At 36.3% G+C, this 26,788-nt stretch overlaps 1 protein-coding gene across 7 annotated transcripts in view; it reads left to right on the top strand.

Annotated features, from left to right (window-relative positions):
* Window positions 1-26,788, top strand: part of LOC101973364 (EGF-like and EMI domain-containing protein 1) — a 616,632-nt gene that overhangs the window by 176,093 nt on the left and 413,751 nt on the right. The gene's annotated exons all lie outside the window — the stretch shown is intronic.

Here is a 26,788-nt window from a genome sequence, read left to right on the forward strand (position 1 = left end):
CACAACCATCAACACTAACACCTAGCAATTGTGTATCTTCTACATCCAAAAGAGAAAACTTCCAGATTATAAATAACAGCTGTAAGAATATGCCCTTGATCCCTAATCTTTATCCCTTTGGGCCGAAATAGGAGGAATAGAAGCTATTGCGAGATGGGGTAAAGGAAGGAATCTCACAGAGAATGAAGCATCATGTCATTCTCTTGTCACCTGTGCAGAATTTCAGGTCTATCGTAGACTCTGAGCCAGAGAGATATGTTTCCAAGGCAGGGTCTATTAAGCTTAGCATTATTGAGATTTTGGAACAGATGATTCTTTGTAGGATGATTAGCAGTGTCCCTGGTATTAACTCACTAGGTGCAGGTGTCTTCCTCTCTTCTCAGTTGTGCCAAAAATATATGACTCCAGATATTCCTGGAAGACTCTTGGGGCAGAATACCTCTCCTCTTTTATCACCTCACTGCCCAAATTGAGAACCACTGTCATAATGGATATTCAGTTTGTAGTTTAATTATCCTATTGGACAGGATATTCAAATTACTAATTTTGTGTGTGTGTGTGTGTGTGTGTGTCTAAAGAGAGAAGTAATGGGACTTGCTAAAACTTTATTCACTGCCTGAGAGGCAAAAGTTTTAGAAGATTCATGCAAAGAAAAGACTGTTTTCTTAACTGACTACATCCTGATTTTGTCATCTTTTTGAATAAAATTGTTGTGATTAGTTCCTTCTCTATAGGGTAAATGCATGAACAAATCCATATTCTAGCTTGCCCCTACCAAACACTTACGTCCACACTAAATTGTTAATGGAGCCTCTTTGCACTTTCAAAGTGTCTGTTTGGGGTGGTGAATTATTTGGCTACCTGATTATTTTTTCAAGTACAACTTTCATGAAGAAAGCAGATTTCTCCCATGTTCATCTGTATCCTTACAATGCTGTTACATGATGGCCTAATGGTTGATCAATAAATATTTATTGAACCTATTTATTGAATGTTTACTGAAAATAAAACTCACTCCTTATGTATATCATCAGTAGAATTGTCCTGGTCCCTAAGAAAACAGTGCAGGCACTCATGCAGTGTATCCCTCTGTGAACCACAGTGCAGTGTGTAGTCTGTTCTAGGAGATACTGGAGCTCTGCCCATATTTCAGCCAGAGCACCATCCTAGATGCAATGAGAGAGCTGGCTAATTATGCACATAGTTGAATGCATTTAACTGTCACTGCTCTGTGCACCTAATTATATTTTGAAAAAATAACCATTATTCATACCTTATACATCATTTGTAGGTCAGGATTTTTTTGTTTTTCCAAAGGAGAATAAATGGCTATAGAAATCAGGTGGTGAAGGATATTTCCTATATGTACAAGAGTGCAATGCCAAAGAGGTATGCCTCAAAGAACTGTTTTAGATTGATATCTTTGTTCCCTCATTCTTCTTTATCCCATCCCTCATCACTACTGAGTGTGTACTGGCACACATACAAGACACAGATCCATACGCTCTCAAAATAACTTCTACATACTTTAGCTTGCCTTGTCACTTGAAGGTTCCCATTTGGGGGGTTATTTTCTGAGTAAATTGAGATACACTCTTTATGTAGGAGCCATTAAGGAACAGACTTTAATAAGACTGGTAGAATCTACAACTGGCTTTTAACAAGAACAAGATGGAATGATTGGGATGACCTCATCATCAATTTGAAGGAAAGCTTCTAATCATAAGCAAATGTACATTTACACTACTATATTGGAAAATGCCTCACTCCTCTGGAATTGCTGATATGGTTTCTTCCAAAAGTAATGGTAGACTTCAGGAAATATTTATAATTCAAGTAGGTTAAGAACAAAAAAGTAATATTATTTTCCTGCTGTGCCTGCTAACTTTCACTTGCATTAATTTATTATGACCCTGTGAATCAGGACTCAGCTATTATTGGCCTTCTTGAATGTTTGACTAAATTGTGATTCTTAGAGTTCAGGATTTAAACAGGTCTTTCTGACTCTGAGCCATTCTACCTTCAAGTATTTCATTAGGAGTCTTTTGATCAATTAAAGGTCAAAAAACAAATAATCTAACAGATTTATTGCATTTAATGTGGGGAAATCTTTGTGAGCTTAGATAAATTACTTAAACAAATTTTTTTTATCTGCAAAGGGAAGATAAAAGAGTAACCACCTCATAGGACTGTTAAGCTACAAAAAATTAATTAGGTAAGGTATACAGAACTTGGCAAAATCTCAGCACACAGTAAGAGTTCAGCAATTTTTATTAAGTTCAGAGAAATAATGCATTCTGATACATTTGTAAGTTATTTTGAACATATGGAAAATAATTTAAAAACATTAATGAGTCTTTAAATTTTTGTTTTGTTTTCTGCAGCCATCAGACATGTCACATGTCCTTTGGCAGCATTGTGCCAGACAGATATCATGAAGAACATACAGAAAGTGAAGGACCAATAATGCCCTTTGGGTGAAAAGTGAGGCTACTAGACAAACACCCCTACCACTACAAAAAAATTTATATGTTTGTGTGTGTGTGTATATATATATATATATATATATATATATATATATATATATATATATATATTTAAGTGCCAATTCTATTAAATTCTTCAAAATATTCCTTATGGAAAACTTGAGAAATAAATGTATAAAGTAGATCTTTTTGACTCTGAATTGGTGCTTGTTTTCTCATTGCTTACAGTAGTGAAGGAAGCAGAGAAGCAGAACTTAGGTAGTGCATGGTCTCGTTGTGTGGCTTCTCTCCACACAAGGTACAAAAGTGCAAAAGCCATCCCATGAAATGCTCTACAGTTGTGCATGAAGTAACCTAAATGGGTTAAAAGTGTATTTAACTTCCCCGCTAACCCTCTGCCCTAAAAATTTTAAAAAAAATTAAATTGTATTTAACTACTCAGATGCAGTTATAAAACACCCCTTGCCTACATTTTAACCTTTTCTTTTACCTAACAAATAGAGAGTCTTTATTAGACTTAATAGTATTTATTCTAATACTTAATGTCATGGTTTAGATAAGGGGTGTTCCCCAAAGCTCCTGAGTAGATGCAGGAAGTGAAATGATTAAATTATGATAGCCCATAACCTAATCAGTGAATCAATCCATTTGGTGGATTATTGGGTGGTAGCTGTAGACAGATGGGGCATGGCGGGAGGAGGGAGATTACTGGAGGCATGCCTTGGGGATCATATATTTTGTTCATGGATCCTCCTACACTCTCTCTCTCTCTCTCTCTTCTCTCTCTCTCTCTCTCTCTCTCTCTCTCTCTCTCTCTCTCTCTCTCTCTCTCTCTCTCTGCTTTCTGGCTGCCATGAGCTAAGCAGCTTTTCTCCTCCACACCCTTCTACCATGAAATTCTACCTCATCTTGGGCCTAGAGCAATTGTGTTGGCTGACTGTGGACTGAAAACTCTGAAACTGAGCTCAAAATAAATTTTTTCTCTTCTAAGTTCTGCTTGTCAGGTATTTTCTTCACAGTGATGAAAAGCTGACTAATACATGTATATATTGTTGATGTTTTCAACTGTTTATTTCAGTGGAAACATTTACTTTCTATAAAGAAATTTACAGTGAGATGTTAATAACTTTGAATCTATTGACTGAAATCTATTTATTGAAATATCTATGTTTTCAAGAGTCCTATCACATCATTTTTCACAACTTTATTGAGATACAATTTATAGACCATACAACTCTTACTCAAAGTATTCAATTCAATAACTTTTAGTGTATTTAGAGCATTCTGCCAAATCATCATAATAAGTTTTGGAATATTTTCATCACCCCATAAAGGAACCCTATACCTTTAACCATCACCTTTAACCATTACCACTCACTTTCTCTATCCCCCAAACCAGCAAGCATGTAATACTTTCCATGTCTGTAGGTTTGGCTGTTTCAGGCATTGATGTATAAATGGAATTATACACTATGAGGCTGGCACTTTTCATTTGGCATGTTTTCAGTTTCACACATGCTGCAACTTAGACTACCTCTCTGGACTTTCAATCTCTATATCCAGATGTTGGATATTAAATAGATCTTTTTGAATATCTAAATTAAACTTCTATTCCTGTCTATTCCAGTATGTTCCTCCTCCTATATATTCTAACAAGGTGAATGACACAACCTAATAAGAAATCCAATAGACATGTGAGGCTTGTTTCTTCCCTTATACAATCCATCACAAGTCTTATTGATTCAGTCTCCTGAACATAGCATGAATCTGCCCCTTCATCTCTACTCTTTCACTGTCATTGCCTTTTAAGCTCTCAAGACTCTGTACAGTTGCTTCTTAACTTACCCTTCAGTAGATCACCTCCTTCCTCCTCATTCATTCTTCCTGAGGTTGCCAGAAGGACTGCTCTGAAACAGAAATGTGTAAATATCATTCCTGTGCCCAAAATTGCTCATTGTTTCCTCATCCACAGAATAAAATGAAAATTCCTAGGCTAGGTATATCAAACCTTTTGGGATCTCTGACCTTAACCATCTCTTGAACTTCTTCGACTGTTTTCATCCTGAGTGCAGACACACCAAAATCTCTCAACATCTTCAAATAAGCTGTGGGTATTTTCAACTTCACACCTTCCTGTCAGATACCTCTACCTAGGTAGTTGTTTTAGTCACCTTTTTCACTGCTGTGACTAAAGGATCTGACCAGCTCAACTGTAGGGGAGGAAAAGTTTATTTGAGGGCTTACGGGTTCAGAGGTCTTAGTCCAGAGAAGGCAGGCTCCATTCCTTGGGGCTTGAGGTGAATCTGAACATCATGGTGGGAGAGTGTGGTGGAGGGAAGCAGCTGGTATCCTGGTGATCAAGAAGCAGAGAGAGAGAGAGAGAGAGAGAGAGAGAGAGAGAGAGAGAGAGAGAGAGAGAGACTCCACTCTCCAGATATAAAATATATACCCCATAGCTACACCCCCAAAGAAACACTTCCTCCAGCCACACCCCACCTGCTTCCAGTTACCAGTCAGTTAATCCTATCAGGGGTTAAGTCACTGATGTTAAGACTATCATAAGTCTATCATTTCTCTTCTGAACCTTCTTGCATTGTCTCACACGTGAGCTCTTGGGGGACACCTCACATGCAAACCATGCCAATAGTCCTATCTTCAGATTCCTTTGTAGTCTGGGAAATTCTGCTACAATTTTCCTTTGTTTCTTCCTTTCTTTCTTTCTTTCTTTCTTTCTTTTTTTTTTCTTTTGTGTGTGTGATGAACAAATAAAGAAACACATATTATAAAATATAATTATTATCTCTTAGTTTTTTGAGATATCTCTATTCTTTGGGGAGAATTTTCTGTAATCTTTGTTGGATATGAAAGTAAAGTGAATCTTACACTTTACTTTCTTTCACCATGATTTTCATTGGGCTATGTTTTAGGTGTCCCTTGACTGGTCTGACTTTCTCAAGTGACTCTTAGTTCTTGAGGTGTAGAACTACGTCTGTTTTATCTTTGTCATCTCTGCACTCTACATTCAGGTTTTATATTACTGATTCTCTATTTTATTGGACTCAACTTCTTCCAAGCCCAAAGCAGCCAAGTGACAGTATAAGCACTTAATACTTAGGACTGGCCATCCTTGATTCTGTTGGCCTTATTTTAACACTACTTTGCTGCTAGCTGCTAGCTTGCTTTGCTTTCCAGTACTCACAATTATTATTGCTATTTTGCCTCAGATTTGGCAAGGTTGGCTTCCTAGATGGGTACACAAAGGCCACAAGGCCACTCTATGGCTTGTGAAGGACTTACATGTATCTAGCCTTCAAGCTGAAACCTTATTATTCTATATGGCCCTGCAGGTGATTTTCTTTGCAAATGGATATAATGGGAAATGAAACATTTGCTTTTGTAATAGCTATTGCTTAACATCTAAAGAAAAGTCCAAATAGTTTTACAAGCTTTCTGTAAGTTCCTTCTGATTCTCCCTTTGAAACAGCTGAATTTACTAGTTAGATTTTTTTTTTTAAAGGATGGGGTTGTGGTGATAAGGTAATTTAACCCATGCACACCTCTTGTCCCACACACAGTTCTAGAATCACTTCTTTAAACATCTGCTTCTGTTGAAAAGAAAATAGCTTTTATTGTAGTGTCCCTGTGGGACTTCTGATTCCTCTTGTTCAAATGAATATATTTGCAATTTGGAGGAAGAATTAATAAGGCTGTCTTGTTGAATATTGAAATGGAGAATGAATACATGTTAGACAAAAAGAAGCTTTTGCTGTACACATAAAATGTAAAATACTGTATGAAAATATTGATGATGTCTAATTCCAGAAATATAGTCAAATGTCAAATCTCTTAATCAACAAAATTTTCAAAGCTTTCTTTTTTTTTGTCATTTGACTTGTGATTAGTAGATTCAAAACACCTTGTATTTTGGCATTGATTAACATGAAGAAGTAAAGAGAAAGAACTTAAGGAAAGTTTTTAGCTTTTTTTGATAGACAAAAAACCAATTATATTGGTGATTTTGTAATTTGACAAATAATAGACAAAATAAACAATTATATTGGTGAGTTTGTGATTTGAGTTCATCATCAAAAGCTACATTGCCCATGAGTTGTTGTTTTTTCAATCTCTCAGAAGTTGGACATTTGATTTAAAGACATTTGAAAACTTTTTCATAAAGTGAAGAAGACAGTGGTATCATAAGGATTGAATGTATTTTCCACACAGAATTGTTTTTAGTTTCAAATACAGGAGGTCTGAAGAAATATGAATAGATTTTCAATCATAGAAATTTCCTGAGAGATTGCCAATAAGGTCAAGTTGAGAGGACATGCAAGCAAACATAGAAAGTAGCAACTTTCATAATGAGACATTGTTTATCCCAGGAGATAAATGAGATTCAGATGGAGACAAGAGACATCTGCATTAAGTGTAATATACTCCGCGACTAGCGATTTCCCTTTGACTTTGTAAAGTAATTTCAATTCTGGAAATGTTCTACATGTGGCTTGAGAGTTGTTTTCTTCATTATTTGTAAATGTTTCTTGAAACTACCATCCAGATACCTGTAAGCTTAGAGAAATCAAAAAGGTCTTTCTAAGTCTGTTGGAAAAAGCAAACATTCTTCTATGTTCCCATGTACACCTCCCCAGGCTCTGCTTGAAAGGGAGAGAACCAGGAGAAGATAGGATTTGAATGCCCAGAGTTATATAACCATCCTCTGTGGGTTGTCACAGTACAAAATGACAATAAGCAGCAGCACAAACAACAAGCACACCCCAAAACAATGTGGGGTTGGTGGAGGGCGAGGGTCCAAGCAGCAGCTGCCCCAGTTGCTTTTGTTGGTTGTCTAACGGAAGTCTGTAAATACAACTGGGTATAGAAACAGAGCCAACACATCACTTGTACTTTTATGGAGTAGCATATGAATACAGAACACACTGGGAAGGAAATTTTATGAGGTAGCAGTCTTTTGATGGAATGCATCCCATAAATTTTATGCTTGACTATATAAAAAGAGATAAACTGAAAAGCCAAGTCATTTTCCAAGTTAAGAGCAAAGGCTTATTAAAATGACACATTTTTCCCTTTGCACTGGAGTTTAAGCTCTGAGATAAGGTTTTCAAAGAGTTGGGTTAGAGCTTTTCAAATATATTGACAATAGCAAGAGACAGATGTCTTATTTAGCTTCTGAGTAGGTTTCTCTCTCTTTTTATGTATTATTGTTAAATGCTGTTTCCTACCTGTTGTAACATAACAAAAATGACTGTCAGCAATTCAGTTCTTACCACCAATCGTGTATGCCTGATGTAGGAATATTCACAAAGATTAAACAGCAGTGGCGGCGGCAACGCGGATTCTTATTGTTGACAATAATGAGTGTGTTGAATATCAGGAATGAAAAGTAGTATACTGTGGGACTTGAAGGATGTTGATAATTACCTCAACCCCCACCTCAAATCCCCCACTCTGCCAACTGCCAGGCAATATTTCTCAGCAATCTGAAGCCTAATATTCCCAACATGCATATAATTATTTGCTCCTTTATTTAACAAACACTTACATATATGGCAATTACCATGTGCCAGGCACTGTTCAAAGTACTTAAAAATCTGATAGGAAAGCTAATCTTATTATCCTTAATTTGCAGATAAGGAGACAAAGGCAAAGTAACATATCAATTACTTTCCCAATTATTTGAACTCAGATAAACTGGCTCCACTACACTGAATTATAAACATCTACCTCTTCAAATGAAGAATTCATACAGACAGGCTTTATTTTAAAGATGAATGTACTATAGTAACAAGGAACAATATATCGATAGCAATGAAGACATGAACTCTAAGCAAGATAAAATCCTCATTGAGAGCGGACTGGTTTTCCCAGAGAGGAACTGAGCCTGACATGTTTAGTAGAGGGACAGAAAGACTTAAAACCCAGGCTGTGAGATCAAGAAGGCTTACGAAAAGCTCTAGACATATTTAGAAAAGGGAATTTGGAAAGTACAATAGATGCACAGTGGACTTCTGTACAGTCTTGACTATTGGAGAATATTAACTGGTTCTGACCACCTTAATTTTGTGCACCTCATTTCATTCTGTTCATTGTTATTCTCTTATTCTTCCTCTTCTTCCTTTCTTCTTCTCCTACTCCTTTCTCCCTCCTCTTTAAAAATTAATGCCAGGATTATATGCTATGTGTAGCAACCTAAGATTTTAGTTTAATTTTTTATTGAGTACAATGTACACAAGCCCTCGTGTTAAACACCCTCAAGGTGATTTAGACTGCAAACCAATGGTCCACGAGAAACTCAATCCACATGGTGTGGTGTGTGGGTTAGCCCACTTAGTGTTGTAATTATGTTTTTAATGGAGTTAGTAGCTATAATCAGCCAGGATAAGCTTTTTACAACACCACACACAACTCCACACCCATGTACATCTTAGCAGTTCAAAATAACAAAGTTTTATCTCTCACTCATGTGACACATTTATCATGAGAGGACAGTTACACTAAATAGTCTTCATTCTGAACCTGACTTGACAAAGCAGAGGCTATCTTGAATATTAGTAGCCATACCAGAGAGGAAAGAGTTTAGGAAAGTCATGAACTCAAAGCTAAAACCTGGCATACAGATCTAGTTGCACGACCCAGTCCAGCCACTAGGGGGCCAGACAGTGCTGTCCCAGCATGTACCCAGGAGACGCCCATAACTATCAGTTGCAAAATTTGGAATTCAGAAGTGAATACAAAGATTGGAATTTCTTTTCTTTTTTTTTTTTAATGGAGGATTTAATAACAACACTCCCCAATTATTTCTAGGAAACAGTTGGCTAAAGCTATATTGTAGGTGTCCCCTTTACATAACATCTGTAGCAAGTTTCCCATATTTCTATTCTCTTTAATCTACCTGATTATATCCCTAGGCCATATTTATTGTACTTGTGCTTCATTTTTTCTTACAGAGGATATAAGAGGGAAGTATCTTTACCTATGTCTATCAAAAGTGTGGAAAATAAAGAAAACAGACAAAAACAAATGGATTTTAAGAAGAATGGAATAGATTTTTAAATGTATGTGTGGGAGTTTTAAAATGTTTCCACTTGCTTAATATTGATTACTTTTGGAGGAATACTTGTCTATCAAAATTTACTTGATTTTGCCACTGAAGAAATTTGAATTATTTGCCATGGTCTACATAAGTTTAAAAATTGGGTAGAGATTAAATTATGTATATTTTTAAAAAATCTTTTAAAGTTCCACTTGTTTAGTTTTTTAAGTTATTATTTAGTGGACATGGTTTATTATGAATAGAGGTTATGATAGCTGAGCTTTGAAAATAACACTAGTCCAGATAGAGTCTAAAATAAAAATGTGTGAGCAATGACATGCCTTCTCCCTCTTGCCATTTTAGATATTCTTAAGAATCTTATTTTCTCTTAAAGGAAGATTCCTATATATTTTCATATTGACATAATAGAAAGAGTGTGGGATTTAGTTGATTTAGAGATTGACTTAATTTTCCAATTCGAATAATTATTCATGTTAACAGACTCAGAAGTAAATTTTGTTGCTCGAAAAGAACATTGGTCAGCCTAATGTTTTTGAAGTTTAAATTAATTTGGGGTGAAATTTGGGGATGCATGGTTGAAAATAATATTAAAAGATTTTCCAAGTGTCACTGGACACTACTGAAGTCAAACCATGACACTGTGCTTTTTATCATTTCATCATCATCCACACTTCAAAATTGATCCATGGTATCTAAAAATTGGCATTTCACTTACCACTACTGTGAGATTCCTACATATTGCAGAGAATTTTTTTTAACTTTTTCTATTAAATTGGGATGAAAAATGGCTATTTAAACCTGAATATGAAGTGTCACACTTTAAAGGATATTAAAATTTAGATGGCTCAATATATATTGCCAAATCATATGAATGGCCACAGACAGCTGAGTGAATAATTTTGAAGAATGACAACTCAATGTGTTATTCCTTTCAAATGAAAGCTGTAAAAACTCACTGTCTCTATTCTACATTTTAGAAGTTAATATAAGTTCAATCTATTTTCATATTTCAATTGTACCTGAATTTAAAATGCCAGGTTTCATCCATCTCTTACAGTAGCTCTGAGTCTAAGCATTTCCTAAAATATTTTCTAAAGTGCACATAAAAGATTATTGGAAAAAAACCCAAATTATAGATTGGCTCTTGCAGGTTAATCAAAATATGGGTAGTTAAAAAGAGACTCTCCTTAATACAAGCTTATTGAACATTTTTGGATGAAGGTGCATCTCATACTGAAGTGTGATAGGCGTCAATTTCTTTTGAAGAGAGTAGAGTTGAAATCACAACATATTCATAGAAAGTCAAGTATCCAAATATCCATAGTTTCTGGAGGGAAGGGATTTTGAGATGATGAGTCCCTTAAGAATTTTGATCAGGGGGCTGGGGATATAGTTTGGTGATAGAGCACTTACCTGGCACACACAAGGCCCTAGGCTTGACCCCCAGCCCTGAAAGAAAGAAAAAAATAGCTTTACATATTAAGGACAGTTTGCTCACAATATATAAAATACAGAATCCATAAATAGTTACTTGCTTCTGTTGTTTGTCCCACATTGTCCATTATCATACCTAATATCTCAAGAACTTTTTTTTTTTTTTGGCTAAGTTCTTGCATCAAATTGTAGTTGTCTAATTTGAGCATTTAGTCTGTTTATTGGATTTCTTGTCCTATATGTTCTTACCAGTTTTGTGCTATTTTTCATCCCCCACCCCCTTCCCTTTTTCCTTCCTTTTTGGCACTGGGGATTGAACCTAGGGGCACTTAACCACTAAACCACATCCTCAGTCCTTTTGAATTTGAAACAGGATCTCATCAAGTTGCTTAGGTCCTCACTAAGTTCCTGAGGCTGGCTTTGAACTTGCAATCCTCCTGTTTCAGCCGCCTGACCCACTGGAATTGGAGTCATGTGCGCCTGAAATCAACACATCATCTCTTTTATTACTGAAGTACACCCATTATTTTGTTACTGGAGATATAATCTAGAAATCCTTGAAATCTTTACCTTTTTTTACCTCTTTTTTTTTCTTTGAAACCTTTGAACTTTCCTGAATTTCAGGGATTATAAGTATTACAATAAGTATTACAGGTGCTGTATACATCAACAAAATGTCCTATGTAATGGTGTCATTATTTTCCCAGGCCCCCATGATTTTCTTAATCCATTATTTCTTCCACTGAGTCAGAATGGTGTTTGGAGGGGTACTTCTCATTGCTTTTCACCCTCCTGAGAGATAGTTGGGAGTTAAACAAGTAAAACTTTTATCATATTCTCTACTCTTTGCTGTGCCAGCTAGGTGAAGGCTTTCTCTCCTTGACATCACCTCTGAGTTCTCTTTACCACCAGGAAACCTAAATATCTACGAGCTACTGGCTATCCACCCTTCAACTGTAGAGTGCATTATTTAATAAATGATTTTGCAATGAATTTTTGTTGAATAATACAATAAATGACTGATTCCAGACCAATTTCCTCTGTCATAAGATTCCCTGTTTTTCTCTTCATCCTCAAATACATCCATGTTCTGTCCTCAGGTTTGAGATTTTAGTGAATATCTTCTACATCTCATGCAGCATTTTATACAAGGTGACCACTTTTTTATTGCTTCATTGATTTGTGAGTTCTAATTAATGTGTTAGGGAAACTAATGAGAATTTGTTTGCCAATCATATGAGGTTTTCAATCTAATTTTACTGTTTATTCCTATTATATACATTTTGGTTTTCCTAAGTTTTAAGTATTATACCTGATAATCTTTCAAGTTAGCTATGATGGAGGATTTGTTGATTCTTCTACTAAGGTATTCTTTTGAGACTTTAGGTGGTGACCAATAGTTGAGTCTTTATTTTAGCATTTTCTCTCTCTTTTTCTACATTTCAGTTTAAAAGATCCTGCTCAGTTTCTATTTTGTGATCTCATGCTTTTCTTTGACTTTAAGTTGCTTTCACAATAAGAAGACACTAAAATTACCATAAGAATTTATACCTTTAAAAGATGCTTTCAGCATGTAAAAGTGTTAGTGTAGGTTCACAGCAGAAGTAGTTAATACATGTGTGTTATGGATTCGAACAAAGACCTTTCACCTTAGACTCAAGATTATCTGATTATTAAAACACACTCACATCTCAAATCCTCAGTTCTCTTATAATGTCATGACCTTTAACTGCAAGAAGAGATGCAAATACCACTTGTTCTCACAAACACTTAAGCCATTAGAGGGGTATTTTAGATTTCGTTCGGCTTTTCCACTATTCTCAGAGGATTAGCTGAATTGATGAGGCTCTGATGGGTTCGGTGCATTTGGGCAGGAAGAGAGCATGCCTCTCTATTAGCTCTTGATATATATCAATTATACAGTGCCTTCCTTGCGTTTAACAGCAATGCACCAAATCAGCACCTAGAATTCTGTCCATCTACTAGTTCTTAAAGTTTTAGGGCACATAGAAAGCCCTGGCTTAATTAAAAAAAAAAAAAATACTGGCCGTCTTCTTTGAAAAATGTTAGAGTCTAATACCCCTGTTGAAACTTCAAAACTTTTAAGGATACAGAGCAGTGGTTTTCAACCAAATACATATAGAGAGCTTTTGAGAAAAGCTGTTGGCTGGCATCCATTCCCACAAGTCCTGGAGGGCAGTATTTTGGGGAAAGTTTCTCCAGGTGATTTTAATGTGCAGTCAATCTTGAGAACCACTGAGCTGGTTAAATCTTAGAATACATGCAGATCCCCTGGGGATCTTGCTGAGTCCTTTTCAGAGATTCTTTGATGGCGTGCCTATGAATCTGCATTTTTAACCAGTCTCAAGGACAAAGAGCTGCTGCTGGTTCATGGGCTACACCAGGGTAGTGAGCATGTAAAATTTCTCTTTCTTTCCCTCTTTGCCATATTCTTCCCACTCTCAGAGCTTCAAGGCTAAGTTTTCATTCCATGAAACCTTCCTAGAGTCTTTTTCCTTTCTGCTTTGCTTGTGGGTTTTTGCTCACAAGGTTTTCTAGGAGCTCATTCCTTTCTAGTAAACCGGGATATAGAGGGCACTCCTCGACCCTTGTGCCTTCTCTTCCAGCAGGAAGGCCAACTTGCATTTATAGGACACATAATTGGTGAGTGCCTTAGGCAGGAAGATAAATATAACTCTGGCCACTGCAAGGTTTCCTTCAGTGGTCCTATCTCCCTTGTCTCAAGTTGAAAAACTGCCTTTTATCTCTCCCCTGGGAGTCCTTCCTGCTAACTTCTGGGACACACGATATCTATGTGATCTAGCCAACCATTTCCCCCTGCAGCTAACCTCTGCTTAATTGCTTGTTGTTGATAATTAGCTCTAATTTGCCCTAGCTCTCTTCAACTTTGAAAGCAATATTCCAATATTCAATATTCTGTTTTAAAACCCTGGCTTTTTTGTGTCTTTTAAGTTATGAAGAGAATCCCGGATCTCTGAGCTATGTTAAATGTGTTTTTCAACTTTTACATGGGTGAAAACTAACTGGGTTCCATATTAACAATGATGGTTCTCAATTTCAAAACTGGCACTCTGAATTAGGGAGTCTGTTGAGGGCCCTCGTATCTGCATCTCCATTAAGTGCCCACAGGGGCAGTCCATCCTTGTGGAGAAATACTATTTCTGATGTGGCTTTTCAAACTTTAATCTGCATACAGATCACCTGGAGTTTTCTTTTTTTGGCATTAATATTAAATGCATATTTAGATATTATGCTATAGGTAATATATATACCATATATTAATAATATCATACTAGTCAGCAAATACATTAATCTAAATAGCAATTGATTGGCCTAGGATAATGGAATATTATGAGATTTTTCACTGTCCTTATATCTCTTCAGATTTATATATCAGCCTGGACATTACCTCTTTCATAAAATTTCACCTGCCCCTTAGCAAGGTCAGGTATTTAGTATTCATCCTATCAGTACATTTCTCTCTATATGGGCCTTGTACATTTGTCCTACTTACAATAACAACTCATGTGAAGATAGAGACTGACCCTTTTGTATCATATTTAAATTCCTAATACTGCACTTAGTAAAAAGAAGGCATTCAATAATGTTTTTAAATGAATGGGGGAGATAATATAATATTCTGCTGTATTGAGAGGTTATTTTGAATAGAAAAGCTTCATTTTTCTTTTTTTAAATTGTTCTTTTTAGATATACATAATAGTAGAGTGTATTTTGACACATTATATATACATGGAACATAACTTATTCTAGTTAGGATCCCATTCTTGTGGTTGTACATGATGTGGAGTTTCGCAGCTCATATATTCATGTATGGACATAGGAAAGTGGAGTTCTTGTTACACGTCAGACTCTGCGTTAGCAGTTCTGTGGTGGTTATTTCTAACAAGCCTGGGAACCACCATACACTAGTAAGGCTTTAAATCATATAATTAATACCACAAAATTTAGGCTTATAAGTATATACTGCCTTAAACTAATCTATTTTTATTCTCATCCCTATAGTTAAAACATAAATTTAAAGGCTAAAATCTCAAATCATAGAATTCAAACTTGGAAGTGAACTTCTGCATAACTAGTACAGAGGTTTATTTTTTCCCAAGCTCAGCCTAAAAGCCCAAATCCTAGACTCTACCTCATTTTCTATAGAGAAAAACATTTAAAATAACTATCTTTTAAAAGACTTGATTTTCCAGTTTCCCTTAGGCTTCAACTGGCCTTTGACAAGGCATCAGATCTGTCCATCAACTGAAATTCAGGTCTTCACTTGTGGCCAGGTACATAAGTCTGCTGCTCAGCACCACACTAATAATCACTGAAGAGTTGGGACAGGGCCTTAAAATTTGTGCCACATATGTGGTGACCGTATGATGTAATCTTCTTCATGGTGCCGATTCTAAGAGTTCTTTGGACCTGCAGATCCTGTGAAAGACATAGTCCCTGTTTTTCTTTAGTATTAAACATCAAAAGTTACACAAGACTGCCCTGGAGATCCATTGTTGATGGAGATAAGTTGGTCTTTGCCTTTTGTGTTGCTTTAGCAGCTCTAACATGAGAGGGATCCCACTAAAGCTTCGATAAACTGACCTCTCTCATGTTGAAAGGAGATTTCAGCTTCTCAAAACATCTTTTCCCAGGTTAAGAGAAATTCTTGTGCATCATCTGTGGAATTTATCACAGTGTAGAAAACATTCATGTATTTACTTAAGAAGAAAAGTGAATCAAAAAGCCTGATATGGACTGAGCAGAAATCAGGCTGAATTCAATCAAGGTCCTGCCACCATCTGTGGAACAGGATTTAGATTATTTATTCTAGTATCTCTGTAGTGATTTTCCCTCCTGTGAAACAGAGATAATAATAGTTAATCACAAAGCTGTATATAATTATAAAATGTGGTAAAAAAATCTATAACATAATATGCAGCAATGAATAATCATTAGCTGTCTGTCTAGATTTGTTTTCTTACATATCACAGCTACTGTAAATTCTCTTTGTTTTTGCACAATTTGCTTTCTCTGAGCACAATGTTTAATTTTTTTGCATATTTAGTATATTTAAATCCTGGAAGTTTTATATATGTGACATTAAAGACATTCATATAAATGGAAGATTGTGCAAAAACAGTGAAAACTATACAACACCATGGGACCATTTTAATAAAAGCCAGGTCAGGTATTCAGAATAAAATTCATGAGAGCAGCAGGAGGATATACTTGTACTGGATTATAAAATTGAACATTATTAGATTTTGAGAAAATGATCATTTCATAAGATAAATCATTTCTCTGAAATATTTGCTATAAATGGTCCAATATTTATTGTTCTTTCTGAGGAATTTGTTGGTACCTGGAAAAAAACTACCAGTCTATAATATTTTTATTTGACTATGTAGTTTGAAATGTAAATAAATGTCTGTTTCTGTAACCTGTAACCTCCCTTTGTCTCTAAAAGGGGTATTTGGCCGTATTTGGGAACATTTTTTGCTTACTGGACTCGAAGGGAGTGCTACTAGCATTTAGTGCATAGAGGCTGGGAATACTGCCCAACGTCCTGCCATCCACAGGGCAACTGCTGCATGAAAAAATTATTGGACCCAAAGTATCAACACTCCCGAGGTTGAGAAACCCAGGTACCATCTATAGAAACATTAAAACAAATGGTTCAGTGTTAAAAAAAAAAAAAATCTGTGGCTCTGAACCATGCTTTCTTAATCAGGGCAGTGTTATTTTCAAAGGAGCAAAAATTGGTTCTTGGTGGGTGAAAGAAATCTTAAGCATTATAATCATTTGTGACCCTCTAAAGTTCAACCTTACCCAACACCATGAAAGATACACAACGTATCTATGATGTTAGAATTTCATAAGGCTAGAGGTGGGCACAATTAAGGGGAAAAAAAGGTCTAACTTGGCTCCGTAGTGGGTGGTAATGAAAAAACAAAGCTGAGAAACACTGCTCTGTTTTTGTTGGTTTGTTATTGGGGGGGGGGGCACTTGCTAAATTATGCCCTCGTGCCCTGGTGTATTCTCTTCCACTTCTGTGACTTCTAGGCACTGTGACAGCTGATCATGGGCCTGGCAGTAGTCATGGGAACTCTTCTACCTGAGAGCTCTCTACCATTCCCTGGCTTCCTTCTTGTTTGAACACTCCAAATGTAATCCAGCCACAAGTACCCTCTGCACTCCTGCCCACTCCCTCTTGCTTGTCTCAGATGAACCTTCCTACCTCCTTTTACTTGTTATTTTGATTCACTCTTTGTTCTACTTTTAAGTCAGAAAATAACCCTACACCTGACACTTCTCTGCCCAGGGAGAAGAAAACCACAGAACTGTTGCTTTAGCCTTGACAGCCTGAGTATTCTTCTGCACGTCCATTCGTTCCTCTCTGCTTTTTCTCACCTGCCCTCCTGGAACATCAATATTTAATTCATCCAACAAATAATGTTTAAATGCTTCCCATAAGTCACCCAGAGTAAATTCTTTCGGTTGAGAAATATGCATTTTAGAAAAGGAGACAAAACATAAACAGTAAACATAATTAATGAGTAAGTCATATAACACACAAGGTAAAAATGCTACAGAAGAAATATATACAATAGGATAGTGGGGATTTGCAGATGCCTGGACAGGAGGGTTTGCATAATGAAATGGATCAGTGTTTGCAATATATATATATACACACACATACATACACACACACACACACACACACATACATATTCTTTAATCATTAGATGGTCACAACTTATTTATTTATTTATTTATATGTGGTACTGAGATTTGAACCCAGTGCCTCATGCATGCAAGGCAAGTGATCTACCACTGAGCTGCAAGCCCAGTCCCATATTTCTTAATCACTAAAAATAGCAATTTTTAAGACATAAATTGTGCTGCTTCCAGTTAATTTTTCATTAAAAATACCCGTGAAGTAGATACTATCATTACCATCTCTGCTTTACAGATGAGGCCATCAAAGCAGAGAGCATAGGCAACTTTTCTAATATCACAAATGTAGGAAGTAGCAGAGCCACATCCCAACCTAGAAGTCCTGCTCTGACAGCCTCACCCCAACTGTCATGTTATGCTGCATTTCTTCTGGATTTAATTTATTACTACTAAATTGCTGTTCAAGCACATTTCATAGATGATACAGCATGATGATGATAAAAGAAAAAATATACCAGACATTAATTTAAAGGCAAGGAAGACCTTATTTAAGACTATTGTGATGGGGAGAGGTTGAGCTCAACGGTGAATACGGCAAAGACAGCCGAGGAGTTACAGCCAATGCACAGAGTGCAGGGTCAGTGGATGAACATATACTAAGAGGAACTTAGTTCAATATCAAGGATGGGATTCTTGATAAATCAGCTGAATATAATTTCTTGTTACAACTGTCTTCAGGAGGCCAAGGATGAGACAGCAGTCAGGGTTTACTTGAGAAGAGGGTTACACGGATCCTGGGGAGAGTTTGGTCAAGGAGGGAGTTCTTGTCATGACAAGAACTGGTTGAGAGAGGACCCTGACATTGGGCAGTTGGATCTGACTTCTGGTTACCATTTACCAACTGAATGACCCCAGGAAGGTCACTTAAGATCTTTGTGCTTCAGTTTCCCCTGAATGCTAGCTCGCAGGTTGTCATCATGAAGGCTGAAGTGACATTAGCTCCACTTACTGAGTGTCCACTATATTTAAGCCCATATGTTCTCCTTGTAATGTCACTCATTAGTACAATGGTCCTGAGAGGTAGGTATTATTGTCTCCATTTTATAGATGAAGAAACTGAGGCTCCTGGAACCTATTTATGGATTCAAAAGAAGCAAGTGGAAAGGACTACATATGATTTCATTTCTGACACCAAAGCCTTTTTCTCTTTTATTAGCTTACTCTATAATAAATGGTGTTACATCACAGCGTTGCAAGAAGAAAGGAAACACAGTCTAAGATTTTCATTAGGAGAAACCATGGTTAAGTCTTTTACAATCCCAGCCATCTCAGGAAACTTGTTCCCTCTGCCTTTCAAGGTTGACTTCTGGGAAGGTCTACCTTGTCCACCCCTGCATCTACCTTCTCTCCTGGGATTTAAGACGTGCCAAAGCTTCCTTTTCTCTCCCTTGCCTGCATTTTTCACTCCATTAGGGCCAGCTCACTCTTTCCAACCTATCCCATGCTCAAATCTCTGAGTTCTTCAATCCTACAACTCCCTGTAGATACTACCCTATCCCACTCTGCTTTTCCCTCTCAGGCATCCACATTGGGAGACCCATTTTCAGCTCTTTTCTTCTTCAGCTGCTTTTTACTGTTCAGCCTCCCCAAATTATACTTCTGCTCTCAATTACCTAATCTCACTGCACTTGACCTATCTCTGGGATGTACCGTGTAGACACCCTTTTTCTACTTGAAGTTCCCTATTGGAATCTTCCTATAAGACTCCCTACTCTTTTAGTTTTTGGAACATGTTTGTTTCCTAGTATTTCTCTGACCATCCTGGCCATTCCTTTGTGAACCTCTTTCACATATGCCAAAATGAGGGTGTCCCACAGGGTTTTGCCTTGCCTATTTCTCCTCCTGTGCTTCATGCTCTCTTTACCTTTCATGTGTCCCTATCTTGTAGACCTGTATCCCCAGCCAGACACTACTCTGAGCTCCTGATCCATATATTTGCCTGTCACCTACCAAATATCTCCATAGATTCATCACACCTAAAAGTAAACCAGTCCTGTTCTTTTCCCTGTCAATGTAATTCTCCTTGTCTAGTTCTTACGTGGATATTGGTATCATCATTCATGTCACCACCCAAGATAATGTATGTATCAGGTCTAATCTTATTCATGGTAGCTAGTTAATAGATGGTGGTTATTCATGTTAATTCTAATACAACACTATGGTCTGAAAGCTACTATTATTGACATTATATTAATTAGATAAGAGACACAAAATGATTTGCTCAGTGTTAGTGTTATTCTTTCTTGTTCCACTGCCTTTGTTCAGATTCTCTTTATTCATTTTGTTTTGGGGTACTGGGGATTGAACCCGGGGGCACTCGACAACTGAGCCACATCCCCAGCCCTATTTTGTATTTTATTTAGAGACAGGGTCTCACTGAGTTGCTTAGTGCCTTGCTCTTGCTAAGGCTGGCTTTGAACTCGTAATCCTCCTGCCTCAGCCTCTGAAACTGCTGGGATTACAGTTGTGCGCTCCGCTCTCTTTATTTCTTGTGGCCTACCCTTTTTTTCTCTCTCTTTAAGAATTTAATTTTTATTTTTTATGTCTTTGTTTTTAATGTGGTGCTGAGGCTTGAACCCAGTGCAGCTAGGCAAGCGCTCCACCACTGTGCTACAACCCTAGCCCTACCTCTTTTAATAACTCCCCTGTAGTGGTTCCCTGGCCACCTCACTCCATCTGCATCCTAGCCGGGTCAGAGTGATAATTGTAAACAATTTTACCTGAGATTCTGCCTTTCTAAACTCTCCAGAGAGTTGCATGACTTGCACCTGATTCCAAACACTGCAGTGACCTGCAAGGCCTCCTGAGCTCACCTGCCTGCTTCATCTGTGTCTGTCCCCAGTCTTGAATCACATGGTCAGACCCCAGAGAACGATAAGTCTCATCTCCAGTATATCAGGCTGGGTACACTTCTGCAACTCCATTCACACAGCCTCCTCTACAAAAATGCTCTTTTTTTTTCTCCTGTTTCCCCAAAGAATTCCTGCTCATTCTATATGGCTGACCGAGAAATGAAATAAAATAAATAAAAATTAGCTACCTTGGGAGGTTTTACTACCTGGAATCTCAGGTACAATTGAGCACCATTTCCTCCCAATAAACTCTATGTGCATATTTAATATAGCATCTTGCACAGTTCAGTTGTTCTAATTTGGGTGTCTGAGCATTTCAGAGGTTGAACTCTGGGACTGAACTTTTCATTTAACTCAATGGTTTTGTGTCTTGAGGCAAATTACTCTTCCTCTCATCTTACAAAACAGGGGTCAAATAGGGCCTTTTAGATTACTGAGATCATTAGCTGAGCTAATCTTAGAAAGTGTTAGGCTTATCAGACCATCTCCCTCTCCTGCTATCAATATTCCAATGGGTTCCCATCCCAATTAGCTTAGACTAGGAACTGTTATTTTTGCTATCTAAATGTATTCAGTTCTGACTCAGGAGGGAGAGAGTGAAAGTTGCCTGGATTTACCCTTGCACTTTATCATCCTGTCATGGTTCAGCCCTTGCCTGTATTTCTGATTTGATTTCCTCCCTTTCTCCTTTGCTCTCTCACTTCATACATCCTGGCTGTCTTGGATGGTGGCATGTAGACTGTTGCATCAGAGCCTTTGCTCGGTGCTCTCCACCTGGACTGCTCTTCCTACTGTCCAAGTGGTTCATCATCTTCTTCAGTGAAAGCGGTGCTCCAAGGTCAGTAGGGACTAATTCAAAGCAAACTTCTTGCTTCATTCATTTCCCTTTGACTTTCTTTAATTTCATCACTCTCATCAACTGTTTGACACATCATTCTCTGTCTTCCCTTCTTTTTTTCTTTTCTTTTTTCCTTTTTTTTAATCTCTCATTCATTGCCATGAAAATTCCATTGTTGCCAGGACTTTCTTTAGTTTACTACGATTGCTTCACATCAGGAATAATTGTTACATATCAGGAAGAAGCACTTTAAATTTAAATATATTTCTTGAATGAATAGATGAGTCAGTTAGGAGATTATACTAATATTAATATTATTTTACCTTATTGGATATTTTCTGGAAGTTTTGTAAGCTCTATTCCTTGGAGTCCTAAGGATTTACGCTGATACTCTGCAGGGGTCCAGTTGTCCTGATTTTAAGGTTACAGTTCCAATATTATTGGTTGCATATATTGATCTATAAAAATGGATTCACAGCTAAAAACTTTAGAAAACTACTGACATAGTGATCTTCCCAACACATTCTCTTAAGTCTTTTGATGAATGTTTGCTGGATAAATGAGTCAGGTAGAATAAAACTGCAAGAGATATCTTTAACATAAAGAATAACATAGAGCTGGCACTCTCTTGAATATCCCACCCACAATAAAATATTCCCAGCAGCATTCACTTTTATTTGTGCATCCTTGCAAAACTAATTTAGATTTGATTAAAAAATTAAAATATAGACTTAAAACATTTTCCTAATACAGTTTAATAGCTTTTCTGCTATTGTGGCATTAGTTTTATTATTTTCCTGATATTATTAAGTAGTCAGTGAATACCAGTGCTGAATATGGAAACCGTAAGCTCTAATTAAATTAATGACTCTAGTATAATTGCTTTATTATTATTAGCAAACTAAAAGAAGATATGATACAGCTTTCTCTGCATCTTATTAAAATATTTCTTACTAGAACTATACTACATTTTCAAGATGTCTAGAGATATTTGACTTAAACAGCAGTGAATTTTTATTTGTATTTGATGATGCTTTTGAAAAGTTTGCATAATTATACTTGATTGACATGTATAATTGATGCAAATAAACTCATTTGAATTGATAAATTAGGCATGGCCATACTGAAATGAAACTTTTAAGTTTATATTTCTTATTTTATCAACTTAAATAGTAATAATGAAAACATTACAACCATTTAAGGATTAAATAGAATTATATATGTTGCCAGGTTCTGTGCTGCATGCCTTTAATCTCGGTGCTTCTGGAGGCAGAGGCAGGAGGATCAAAAACTCGAAGCCAGCCTCAGCAACTTAGTGAAGCCCTAAGCAGCTTAGTGAGACCTTATCTCAAAACAAAATATTGAAAGGACTGGAGGCATATCTTAATGATAAAGTGTCCTCCTTGGTTCAATCCCTAGTACCAAAAAGAAAAAAAAAAGAATTTTATATTTCAATATAGAGTTTTTTTGTTTGTTTGTTTGTTTTTGTATTTGTGCCTGGAAGAACTCTCATTCTTCTGAATCTGTCCACCATAGTAATTTCCAAGATAGTATTTTTGATTCTCTTTAGTTCCCATCTTCCCTCTTCCTGAGGTGGGGGGTCGGGTAGGGACAGAAAATAGTAGTGTTGGTGGTCAGAATTTGAGGTGGAAGTTGAAGTTTTACAGAAGTCAGCATGAAGGTAGATTGCTGGTTATCACAAGAAAGACAGAAGCTGATTCTGGCTATGGAGCAAGAGGTGCTTGATAAACAGAGCTAGTTTGCACTGGAAACAGATGGGCAGTTTGGAAATTATTAGGAGGTATTTACTGCACGTTGGGAAAGAACTTCACTTTCCCATGGAGAAAGTGAACTGAAGAAAAATGTATCCAACTAATCTGAACTGCTTACTAATGAGTGACCCAGACAGATTCCAGAGGTATCATTAATTGGAAAATCAGATTACCTAATGAGTTTGAAGAGGAGGAAAACTTACATGATTTGCTTCAGAAATGCATTTATCTGCTTTGTCATAGTCACAGCAAATGTGTTTGGGCAGCTCTAGATGATTCAAATGAACACTGAAAGGGAAGGCTTTTTATTCTTATGGTTTAGGTTTCTCTCAGATCACAGAGAGATTTAAAACCATAGGAATGAAAAATGCCATTATTTCATTTTTTTTAGTTACTCTACCCTATGATTAACTTTTGAAATTGCAGACTTAAAATCTGATGTCAGAAAAACCATATTTGCACACACATCTGCAAACACAGATTGAGTTCTACTTTGTTATATGAAACCAATGTTGAACAGTGTCATAGGCATATTTTAATGAAGCATTTAGTAGTAATATTGAGAAAGACAATACAGAATATAGATGTTTATGTTATAAAATATCTACTTCAAACATCCCTCTTTTACAAATATGGAATCTGAAATATACACAAGATAATAAGTTCAAAGTCTTATAAACCAAAGTATTAGTAGTTATCAGGTCTAGATTCAAGGTTTCTAGGCTCTCAGCCTGATGTTCTTTATCATTGACTATATAAGGGATATCTGGATAGATCATATATTTAATACATCATTCAGATGCTTATTTTGAATATTTAAGTGAACAGATTCAAAATATATTTTAAAGTCAGTTCCCAGTTTATACAAGACATCTGTTGTGAATCTTTATTTCACCCAATAAATGAGCTTGAGTTTGCATGTTTCCCTCTGAGTATATCTCTTACTACATCCCATAATACTTGTGTTCTCTTCCTTTTTAAGAGCTCTTAATTTAGTAGTGTTTGTTTCTTTTGTTTTCTTTTGAGTAGTCCTATTTGGGTTATTCTTTTTCTAAAAAAAAATGTATTTTTTTCATTGAGGACTAAGGTTTGATAGTTTTCTACTTTTGGAAATTATTTAATTTTAAAAATTTGTTCTAATTAGTTATATATGACACTACAATGCACTTTGACACATCATACATAAATGGAATAAAATTTCTGATTCTTCTGGTTGTACATGATGTAGAATCACACTGGTTGTGTAGTCTTATATGCACATAGGGTGATAATGTCTGATTCATTCCACTAACTTTCCTACCCCTATACCCCCTTCCCTCCCTTTATTCCCTTCTGCCTAATTGAAAGTAACTATATTCCTCTCCACCCACCACTTTATTGTGAATGGAACCACCATTTGACCCAGCTATCCTACTCCTTGGTTTATACCCAAAGGACTTAAAATCAGCATATCACAATGATGCAGACACATTAATATTTATAGCAGCTCAACTCACAGTAACTAAACTGTGGAACTAAATCAGGTGTCCTTCTACAGATAAATGATAAAGAAAATGTGGTGTATATCCACAATGGAATATTACTCAGCCTTAAAGAAGAGTGAAATATTGGTATTTGCAGGTAAATTGATGGAGCTGGAGAATATCAAGCTAAGTGAAATAAGTCAAACCCCCCAAAACCAGAAGGTGAATGTCTTCTCTGATATGTAGATGCTTATTTGATATCTTAATGGCCAAATACATAATGATTTTTTGATGAGCATTTTGTGAAATTACATTTCCTAATCTCAAAGGAGGGAGTGGAGAAGAATGTGTGCATGCCTGTGTTTGTGTTCAATCATTTGTAAGTCCATCACATATTCTTATATTTTTTCTATTTTCTATTTACTTAAGCTCTTGCTTTCTGACAGGCCTAGGATACAATTCTCCAATTTTATTGTAGATACAGCAATCTTCTTGTATTTATGGTTTTGTTTTATGGAAATATTATATATTTTCTAGAAATTTACTCTGTATTTACTAGAAATATTATCTATTTTTGGTCTACATTATTAATGTATGAAGGTTAATGACATATATTTTGGTAGATTATAAATTTAGTCATCACATATGACTTCTTGCTCTTGAATTTAATTGATGTTAGTATTACTATACTTATTTTTTTATTATTTTCATATTTGCCTAATGCATTCTTCCTAGCCCTGTATGTCAACATTTCTGAGCTATTTTATTGATTTTTTAAAAATAAATGACAGCAGAATGCATTACAATTCTTATTACACATATACAGCACAATTTTTCATATCTCTGTTTGTATATAAAGTATGTTGACACCAATTTGTGTCTTCATACATTTTTTGGATGATAATGTCTACCACATTCCACCATCCTTGCTAACCCCCTTTTCCTTCCCTTTCCCTCCCACCCTCTTCCCTATCAAGAATTCATATATTCCTCCCATGCTCCCCCTCCCTACCCCACTATGAGTCAGCCTCCTTATATCAGAGAAAATATGCGGTATTTGTTTTTTTGGGATTGGCTAATTTCACTTAGCATTATCTTCTCCAATGCCACCCACCCATTTACCTGCAAATACCATGATTTTATTCTCTTTTATTGCTGAGTAAAATTCCATTGTGTAAATATGCCACTTTTTTTTATCCATTTATCCACTGAAGAACATCTAGGTTGGCTCCACATTTTAGCTATTGTGAATTGTGCTGCTATAAACATTGATGTGGCTGTGCCCCTGTAGTATGCTGTTTTTAAGTCTTTTAGGTATAGATCGAGGAGAGGGATAGCTGGGTCAAATGGTGGTTCCATTCCCAAATTTCCAAGGAATCTCCAAACTTCTTTCCATATTGGCTGAACCAATCTGCAGTCCCACCAGCAATGTATGAGTGTGCCTTTTTCCCACATTCTCGCCAACACTTATTGTTGTCTGTCTTCATAATAGCTGCCATTCTGACTGGAGTGAGATGATGTTTGGATTTGCATTTCTCTAAATGCTAGAGAAGATGAACATTTTTCACATATTTGTTGATTGATTATATATCCTCTTCTGAGAAGTGTCTGTTCAAGTCCTTGGCCCATTTGTTTATTGGGTTATTTATTTATTTATTTATTTATTGTTTTGGGGTTTTTTTGGGTTTTTTTTTGTGCTTAGATTTTTTAATTCTTTATATACCCTAGAGATTAGTGCTTTCTCTGATATGTGAGGGGTAAAAATTTTCTCCCAGGATGTAAACTGTCTGTTCACCTCACAGATTGTTTTTTTTGCTGAGAAGAAACTTTTTAGTTTGATTCCATCCCATTTATTGATTATTGGTTTTAATCTTGTGCTATAGGAGTCTTATTAAGGAAGTTGGGGCCTAATCCCAAATGATGAAGATTAGGGCCTACTTTTTCTTCTATTAGATGGAGAGTCTCTGGTTTAATTCCTAGGTCCTTGATCCATTTTGTGTTGAGTTTTGTGAATGGGGTTACAATCAATACATGATCAGATTAATTAATTTAGTTCCTATTGCTGGGTGGTATTCTATTATTTTACATTTTCTAGTTGTCTCTTCATTT

The sequence above is a fragment of the Ictidomys tridecemlineatus genome, chromosome 3, assembly GCF_052094955.1.
Source record: "Ictidomys tridecemlineatus isolate mIctTri1 chromosome 3, mIctTri1.hap1, whole genome shotgun sequence".
NCBI classification, from domain to species: Eukaryota; Metazoa; Chordata; class Mammalia; order Rodentia; family Sciuridae; genus Ictidomys; species Ictidomys tridecemlineatus.